Source organism: Pan paniscus, chromosome 13 (genome assembly GCF_029289425.2).
Source record: "Pan paniscus chromosome 13, NHGRI_mPanPan1-v2.0_pri, whole genome shotgun sequence".
NCBI lineage: Eukaryota > Metazoa > Chordata > Mammalia > Primates > Hominidae > Pan > Pan paniscus.
Window position 1 is genome coordinate 74,835,821 of NC_073262.2, and position 9,896 is coordinate 74,845,716.

The following is a 9,896-nucleotide window of genomic DNA, read 5'->3' on the forward strand; positions in this document are numbered from 1 at the left end:
CTCACTGTCCAGTCCTCATGCTGCATTCAACTCCATCTAAGCTTAGAGGGACTATGTTTCCAAACTCCAAATCAGGAAACAAAGCTTGATGGAATACTTGAAACCAGGAACCTACATTCCAGAATGATCTGTGCCCTTCTGTTTGCACTTGGATTTATACTATCCTCTTTCTGCATTTTGGCAGATTTTTCTCAGTCCAATTTGCCAGTTTACAGCTTTCCTTATAATGATTCGGTTACTCTTAAATACATCTAGGGAGATCCCTTAGACTCACCAGTAGACTTTCACATTATCTAACTGCATGGCTTGTTGATACTATTCTGAAGTCTGCTCATTTCTCCATTTCCTTCCTCCAATGTCTTTCTTGGAGTCCACTAGACCTGGGGTCCCCACGGTACTGGTCTGTGGCCTGTTAGGAACCAGGCTGCACAGCAGGAGTTGAGTGGCGGGCAAGCAAGCATTACCGCCTGAGCTCCGCCTCCTGTTAGATCAGCAGTGGCATTAGATTCTCATACAGCGCAAACCTTATTGTGAACTGTGCATGCGAGGGATCTAGGTTGTGCACTCCTCTTTTTTTTCTTTCTTCTTCTTTTTTTCGTGTCAGATGGGTAATGTGCTAACGTCATAACAAGGTTCAAGGGTGGCAGATCTCACACATGCACGTGAATACCCAATCATCATGCTCAGGTTGCACAGTCCTTAGGACAATCTAATGATAAATGTAGTGTGCTTAAATCATCCTGAAACCATCCCCGCCCCTCTCTGTTCTCCCTTGATCCATGAAAAAATAGTCTTCCATGAAACTGGTCCCTGGTGCCAAAAAAGTTAGGGACCACTGCGATTCATCTATTACCCACAGCACAGGGCAGGTAAGTAGGAGGTAGGGAGGATTATGCCCATGGAGAGAGCCCTCATGTGCTGGGTGGTGCAAGAGAGGTCTCGGATTCTGATTCCAGTTCTGCCTCTACTCATTGGTGTGCGCTTTGACAAATCAGTTCCCTTGTTCATCTTCATAGGAAACTCGGTAAAATAATTGTTTATACAGTCGGCTCTCCATCTCTGTGGGTTCCACATCCATGGCTTCCACCAGCTTAAACCAAATTTATCTTCACAAGGCTCCCCCTAGAAGAGAGGAAATTCCACAGCTTTGACGTGATGTGAAATGTGATCTCAAAATGATCATTTTCTAATATTATCATTCATTTCACATTTATTAGTTGACATTTCTATCAGATCTCTCCTTTTCCCTCTTTCTTTTGAGTATCACCATGGACTGTGGATTTTTTTAGGCAATTCATTGTGTTATCATCCATTACTATCATTATTCTTTTATTCTATTTGCTGCTCCAGTTCTTCCAAGTTTGGGTAGCAGGAGCTCTTTCAAGCTGGTTCCTGTAATCTTTTGACATGTCTTGGTTGGTCTTTGAGCACTTCATTGCTTTCTGGTCCAACAAAATGTCCCAGGCTCACTTTTTCTCCATTCCAGACCTGGAATGAGGATTTCATCAAAGGATTCTTAGGGGGACTGACATTTATAAACCATGGCTCAGGTGCTAGTGCATTGCTACTGGGGGACATTCACGTTAAAATAAAATCAACTTAATGACAAATTGTAGTTACATTTTTTTTCTGAGATATATAAATAATCAACTTCTCTGATCTCAGAATTAGATAAATCAGGAATGAATAACCGAGGTCAATAATAAGAATTCTCAAAGAAGCCCCAAGAATTTTTTTTTAAAAGAAGTGTCTGAGGGGCCGGGCATGGTGGCTTACACCTGTAATCCTAGCACTCTAGGGGGCTGAGGTGGGCAGATCACAAAATCAGGAGCTGGAGACCAGCCCGGCCAACATGGCGGAACCCCATTTCTACTAAAAATACAAAACCCCATTTCTACTAAAAATACAAAAATTAGCTGGGCATGGTGGCAGATGCCTGTAATCCCAGCTACTCAGGAGGCTGAGGCAGGAGAATTGCTTGAACCTGGGAGGTGGAGGTTGCAGTGAGCCGAGATTGTGCCATTGCCCTCCAGCCTGGGTGACAAGAGCAAGACTTCATCTCAAAAAAAAAAAAAAGAAGTGTCTGAGGGACACTTTCTTAGGGCTGCTGTAACAAAAAGCCACAAATTGGGTGGCTTAAAATAACAGAATTTTATTATCTCACAGTTCTGGAGGCTAGAGTCCAAAATCAAGGTGTTAGCACCCTCTAAAACCTGCAGTGGAGAATCCTTCCTAGCCCCTTCTAGTTTCTGGTGTTTGTTGGCAATGCTTGGCATTCTCTGACTTGGAAATGCATCACTCTAATCTCTGCTGCCATTGTCACATGGCTGTCTTCTTCCTGTGTGTCTGTGTCCCTGTGCTTCTCCTCTCTTATGAGGATACCAGTCATATTATATTAAGGACTCAGCCTATTCCATTATGAACTCATTGTAAAGCATGATTACACCTGCACAGACCGTATTTCCAATAATGTCACTTTCACAGGTACTGGGGTCAGGATTTCAACATATTTCTTTAGGGGATAAAATCCAACCCATAATAGACACCATAATTCAGGAGTTAAACATTCGAGAAGTGTTTAACTGGAGTATGGAAACATGAATTTTGTAGAAAGTCTGTCCTTTAAATCCTGACAAATGCTCTTCTTATAATTCCAAATTGGATGAAAAAAAGTGTCATACATAAGAAATATTTACACTACTTATTGTAATCAGTTTTCTATACTGGTTAGATAAGGATAAAAGAGAAATAGAAGAAAGAGGTATGGAAGACACTGGGAGACATATTGAAAGGACAGCGGAGATAAGAGATTTAGGGATGACTGAGAGAGGGAAAAGAGGGGAATTTAGAAGAAGAAAACGGGGAGCAGGATGCCTGTCTGCAGAACAGAAAGATCATTATCTGTCACCCATTCAGCTAGATTCAAACTGTATGACCTCACGCTCCATTCTGGCTCTTTACCTAATACTACATTTTTGACTTGTGCCTCTTTGATAATAAGGCTGAATATTATTTTGTTTTGCTCTGTGGCACAAATGGATGGGGACTGAGTGATGTGCATACCTTTTGGTGTGATTACTCCAGGCAAGGGGTATCTGAGGGCTGAGGGTCCGTGAGTAAGACAGGAATGGAGTAATGGGGCCAGATTTGAGCTGGGTGAGGCCACTGTCTAGGTCACTAAGTCAAAGGGGTTCTCCTGAAACCGGAGGTGGGAGTGGCTTGAGGAACCAGTCCAAAGGCCATTTGCCAAATTTGGTGATTATGTAGGGAAGCAGAGCTTGTAGCCAGAGATGGATAAATAGCCCATAAATAAGAGTATGGCAAGAGGATGGGCAGGTGTGTAGCTCCCTGTGGTCAGGAAAGGGGTATGCCCAGGACAGATAGACATGGGGAAGGCTGAACTGTGTGTCTTCCTTTGGGACCTCTCATCTGCCAAGCCCTGAAGCTGATGGAGTGGTGCCTCTTGGATGTGCTAGTGTGAAAGTCTTAGCTCGTGTAGGCCACTGCCTCCCCTGCCTCTTTCATCCCAGCCCATGTGCCTGAACCCAAGGGCCTCACTCTGACTGGGGTAACTGCTTGTCTCCTGGGTTACAGCATCCAGATCTCTCAGGGAAACTCAATAAACAATTATTACTGTGCACCAGGAACTGTTTGGGGGCACTGAAGATATATGGGGAACAAGACAGACAAGGGCTGTGCTCTCATGGAGCTGACATCCTAGTATACTTTGCTTTTGAAGCCTGAAGTGGAGGCCCACACTGGCACATTGAGGTCAGTTTACAAGAGCGCATTTAGTTTTGTTGTTGCTTTTGTAAAAGTTTTTTTAGGTGAAAGTTTTTGATAGATAATGCTTAAAATAATAGCTGCAGACTAGTCTCAGATATAGTTCTTAGCTTTTATGACATATTATCATAGATAAAATAATAGTTATAATAACATATATATAATTTTATTTTGGTAAGAACTTTTAACATGAGATCTATCCTTTTAACACATGTTTAAGAAATGTGTAACGCATTATTGTTGGTTATAGGTACAATGTAGTATAGTAGATCTCCAGAGCTTATTCATCTTACTTAACTGAACTTTTTGCCTATTGATTAATACGTCCCCATTTTCCCTTCCCTACAGCCCCTGGTAACCACCATTCTAGTCTTTTATCTAACAAATTTGACTATTTTAGATTATCTCATCTAAGTGGGATCATGCAATATTTTTCTTTCTGTGTCTGGCTTATTTCACTTAGCATAATGACAAAGTTCATCCGGTTGTCACACATTGCGGGATTCTTCTCTTTTTTGAAGCTGAATAGTATCACATTGCTCATATATACCACATTTTCTTTATCCACTCATCTGTTGATGAACATTAAGGTGGTTTGGTTGTTGGCTGTTGTGACTAGTGCTGTAATGAACGTAAGAGTGCTAATATGTCTTTGAGATTCTGATCTCATTTTTTTCAGATATATACCCAGAAATGGATTGCTGGATCATCTGGTAGTTCTATTTCTAGATTTTTGAGAAAACTCCATATTGTTTTCCATAGTGGCTGCACCATTTTATTTATTTATTTAGAGATGAGTTCTTGCTATATTGCCCAGGCTAGCCTCGAACTCCTGGGCTCAAGGGATCCTACCACCTCAGCAGTGGCTACATCATTTTTCATTTTCATGAACAGTGTTCAAGGATTCCAATTTCTCCACACCCTCTCCAACAGTTGTCTTTTTTTTTTTTTTTTTTAATAATGGCCATTCTGATAGGTGTGATGTGATATCTCATTGTGGTTTTGAGTGGCATTTCCTTGATTATTTTGTGACCTAGACACTGGCCTCACCCCAGCTCAAATCTGGCCCCCATTACTCTACTCATGGTCTTACTCATGCACCCCAGCCCTCAGTGACAATGAGCATTTTTTCATATGCCTGTTGGTCATTTGTATATCTTCTTTGGAGAAATGTCTATTCAAGTTCTTAGCCTATTTTTAAATTGCATAATTACTTTTTGTGTTATTGAGTTGTAGGGGTTCCTTATATATTTTGAAGATTAACCCCTTATCAGTAATATTGCTTGCAAATGTTATTTACCATTGCATAGGTTGTCTTTTCATTCCATTGGTTTTTTTTCTTTGCAGTGCAGAAGCTTTTTAGGCAGTGTAATCCCACTTGTTTATTTTTGGTTTTGTTACCTGTGCTTTTGGGGTATATTCATAAAATATTTTATATTCCTAATATAAATATGAATATAAATATTTTATGATTTTATGAATATATTATATGAATATATATATTAATAAAATCTTTGCTAACACCAATGTCATGAACTTTTTCCCCATGTTTTCTTCTGGGAGTTTTATAGTTTCGGGTCTTACATTTAAGTCTTTAAGTCATTTTGAGTTGATTTTTGTGTATGATATAAGGATCCAATTTCATTTTTTTGTCTGTGGATATCCAATTTTCCCCACACCATTTATTGAAGAGATTATCCTTTCCCCATTGTGTATTCTTGGCACCCTTATTGAAGATCAACTGATTGATATATGTGGATTTATTTCTGGGCTCTCTTTTTTGTGCCATTGAGTATATGTCTGTCTTCATGCCAGTACCATACTGTTTTGATTACTGTAGCTTCATAACGTATTTTGAAATCAGGAAGCATGATGCCTTCAGCTTTGTTCTTCTTTCTCAGGATTGATATGGCTATACAATGAGTGATATATTTTTAAAATTATTCTGTAACAAGTTTTCTGGATATCACTTATTACACTTTAATACCAGGTTTGCTCATATTGCTGTACTGTTTTTTAAAGACTGAAGTGAACTTCACACAACAAAATTAACAACTTTAAAGTGAACAATTCAGTGACATTTAGCAAAATGTGCAACCACCAACTCTATCTAATTCCAAAATATTTTCATCACTCCAAAAGGAAACCTCATACTCATTAAGCAGTTGCTTCCCATGTCCCCCTCCTCCCAGTGTTGTGGGATCCTTGGTGTGTGTGGGGTGGGGGGGCGTTGCTTTTCTGGCTGGAAACCTCTGTGGCCAGTGGCACCTTTGCCCGAGTTTTGCTTGGGCCTAATAAGCTCACTTGTCCTGGCAGGCTGCGTTCAGCAGGCTGTGCTCAGCTTGCATTACTGGCCTGGATCCCATGCCTCCCAAGAGACTGGAGTGGAGCAGCGAGAGGTGTGAGTGAGCAAGCATGGGGTTTGGCCACTATGCACAGTCAGGCAGGCTGGCTGCTGCAGTGGGACAGGCAGCTCCAGGTGCTGGCACAGGTGCCAGCTCACCGTGAGGCTGCAGCTGGACCAAGGGCACCACAAGCAGCTTTCATAGCTGGCACTGGGGAACACAGTGGTGCCTTGAAGCTTGGAGACTCCAGGAACTGCAGGGCCCCAAAAGGGGAGTCACAGCCCTGGCTTGGGGAGCTCCCAGGTCTGTCCTCCCCAGCTGAGGGCTGCAGTGCTTCTCTCCTTCTCTCTTTCTCTCTTCTTTCCTCCTTGCTCCCCACAACATGGTGAGCAATGGGTATGTTTCAGCCCTGTTTGTATTACAGCTCTTTTAGCCTCACCATTCAGTGGATCCTGGGTTTTTGTCCTGTGTCCAGTAAGAATGAGGTATGCAGACAAGTGGAGGGTGAGCAAGGCAAAGAGGAGCTTTATTGAGAATAGAACAGCTCAGAGGAGACTCGCAGTGGGCAGCTCCTCTCCATAGCCAGGGTGTCCTGTCCTCTCTTCGGTCTCAGCAGAAAGGGTAGTTTCTCTCCGCAGCTGGTTGTTCCATTGCTTTCTGTTGTCTCCCTGTCATCTCTCCATCCTCTCTCCCACCTGTCTCCATCTTCTGCTTGAGTCGCTCTGAGTCTGGGGGTTTTTATGGGCCTCAGAGGGGAGGAAATGCATGCTGATTGGTCCATGAGCAGCCATGGGCAGGCCCAGGGAAAAACACCACAAGTTCCCCCTCTGGTCCATGGGGCTGGCTGACAGCCCCCAGGCTTCAGGTCCTCCCTGATTTGAAGGTGGGGCTTTACTGGGGACCAGCCCCTTTCCTCCCAGGAGCCTGCCTGCCTCCTGCCGCTATTCATGGAGCACAGGCTATTCATGTCAAGGAGCACCTGCAGTCCGGTGCTGGGCTGTCCTCAGCTCCCCTTTGGCCTCCCTCCTGTGCTTGTCAGTGCCCAAAGTCTGGAGGGGGCTGAGGTGGCAGGGGGCTGGCGTGTCAGCACTGCCCTGAGCGTATGCACACCTGGCCAGGCTGTAATAGTGCCTAGCTTGGCCTGTACTCCACTCTGTGATCAGGGTCGGTGCCCACAGTGGAGAGAGGCCAGGCAGTGGGAGTAGACACCTCTGAGCCTGTGGGGGAAAGGGAGGCCTTCCTGGGCCCCCCTGAGAGTGCACAGATGCCTGGGTCCACAGTCACAACCTGGGTGGCCACAGCCATGCCTGGGAGGGTGAGACTCCTGCCTGCTCCTGCCTGCTCCATGGGGTGCAGCACCGCCCTGGGTCCAGCTCTGCCTTGGGGCCCCTCTCTGCCCGCCTCTCTGTGCCAGACTGTGCTGCTCCCCTGCTGGTAGGCAACTCAGCCTGGCCCCATCACAGTGGCTCCCAGGGTGGCGGGCTCCTGGGGGGCCCCAGGGGCAGGCTCTGGGTACTGTCTGCCTCCTCCCCACACCCTCCCTGCAGCAGTGATGCGGGGCCAGGTTCTGGAGCAGTGGAGGGTCTGGGCCTGGGAGCACGTCTGGCCTGGCCATGTGAGAGTGGAGGTGGTGCAGTTGGCTGCTTCAGGGATGTGGGACACAGGGGACGTGGGGCACAGGGGTTCCCACCACTGCCACTGCTGCTCCCGCTGCTACCACCTAAGCCCGACCCCTCTGCCACAGCCAGCGTGATGGCAGGGGCCACTCCAGATGGCCCGCCACTGCCATCAGCAGCAACCATCAATCTGTGTTCTAGATTTACTTATTCTAGATATTTCATATAAATGAAATCATAAAATATGTGACTTTTTGTGTCTGGCTTCTTTCATTTAGTGTAGTATTTTTGAAGTTCATCCACTTTGTAGCATGATTGGTACTTCATTCCTTTTTATGGCTACATAATACTCTATTTTATGTATATGTCACAATTTGTTTATCCATTCATCTGTTGATGGACATTTGGGTTGTTTTCATTTTTTGGCTATGGGTGAATAGCGCTGCTATTAACATGCGTGTACATGTATATGTGTATTTGAGCACTTGGTATCTGTGGGAGATTGGTTCTAGAACCCCCACAGATACCAGATTCCATACTCCCTGCAGATACCAAATCTACATATGTTCAAGTCTTTTAAATAAAATGGCATAGTGTGGTTGGCCCTCTGTATCCAAGGGTTCTGTATATATGCATATAGAAGGCTGATTCAACCTGTTTTCAATTCTTTTGGGGATGTTGTTTTAAATCATTAAGATAGAGAACACATGACTCTGACTCTGCCTACCCAAGGTCCTCAATGCCCTCACCGTTCTGAGTTTGCCATTCGTCACTGCTAATTGGATACATCTCCAACCTTGAATAGCCCAGTCTACTCTCATTTGGGAAATGGGAAGGGGAGGAGTCTTAGATGGCACTTTTACATCTGCATACATAGTTCCCAAGATTTTCTTTTCTTTTTTGAGACGGAGTTTTGCTCTTGTTGCCCAGGCTGGAGTGCAATGGTGTGATCTTGGCTCACTGCAGCCTCCGCCCCCTGGGTTCAAGTGATTCTCCTGCCTCAACCTCCCGGGTAGCTGGGATTACAGGTGCGTATCGCTATGCCAGGCTAATTTTTGTATTAATTTTTTAGTAGAGACAGGGTTTTGCCATGTTGGCCAGGCTGGTCTGGAACTCCTGGCCTCAGGTGATCTGCCCACCTCAGCCTCCCAAAGTGCTGGGATTATAGCCGTAAGCCACTGCGCTTGGTGTCCAAGATTAATTTTCTTGTTTAGTCAATTAACACATTTCTTTTGAGCATTTATTCTATGAAAATCAGTGTCCCAGATCACTTGGAGGATATAAAGACATCTAAGTCATGATCCTTATTTGCTGGTGCTTGCTGGCCAGTAATAAAAATAGTATCTATATGCAAAGAACTCTAAAATAAGATACTTCACAAGCGTCCTCTGCCGAATGCAAAGGGAAAGGGCCTTTCTGGCTGGGGTGACAAAGCAGGTTTATTTAGGAGGTATCCATTGAAATGAACCTCAGCTATTAATAGGGGAGCTGTAGGGAGAAGGCATTTTTCATGGAATGGCAGTAGGAAATTCAATGTGTATGTGAGTTTGGCTGGAGCAAGGATAAACGTAGGATAGGAATGGGTGAGAAGATTGAGGTAAAAGATTGTAAAGGATTGGGAGTTTGTACATTATCCTGAACCAGAATAGAACCTGATGGGAGGTAATATGGTTTGGTTGTGTCCCCACCCCAATCTCAACTTGAGTTGTATCTCCCAGAATTCCCATGTGTTGTGGGAGGGACCCAAGGGAAGGTAAGTTAATCATGAAGCCCGATCTTTCCCATGCTATTCTCATGATAGTGAATAAGTCTTATGAGATCTGATGGGCATATCAGGGGTTTCTGCTTTTGCTTCTCTTGCCACCACCATGTAAGAAGTGCCTTTCTTGAGAAGCTGCGAAGATGGCGGAGTAAAGTGTGCTGCTGTAAACTGGCCTCTGGGCTGGGGGCGGGCAGCCCCCGGGAGGCCGAGTGCATCTGTTGGACTGTGCGAGGAGAAGAAAAAACAGGGATCGGCCAGAGGAAAGGAACTAACCGAACAGTCTTCATCCCTACCTTACAGAGGGCAGTACTCATCTACACTAAAGCAAAGTGTCATGCGTGTCCGTATGAAGAGACCACCAAACAGGCTTTGCGTTCCTTATCACAGGAA

The 9,896-nt window shown here is 44.7% G+C and overlaps 1 pseudogene; it reads right to left on the bottom strand.

Annotated features, from left to right (window-relative positions):
- Positions 1 to 598: 598 nt before the first annotated feature.
- LOC112439200 (small nucleolar RNA U13) lies at positions 599 to 717 on the bottom strand (annotated as a pseudogene).
- Between the last annotated feature and the right edge of the window lie 9,179 nt (positions 718 to 9,896).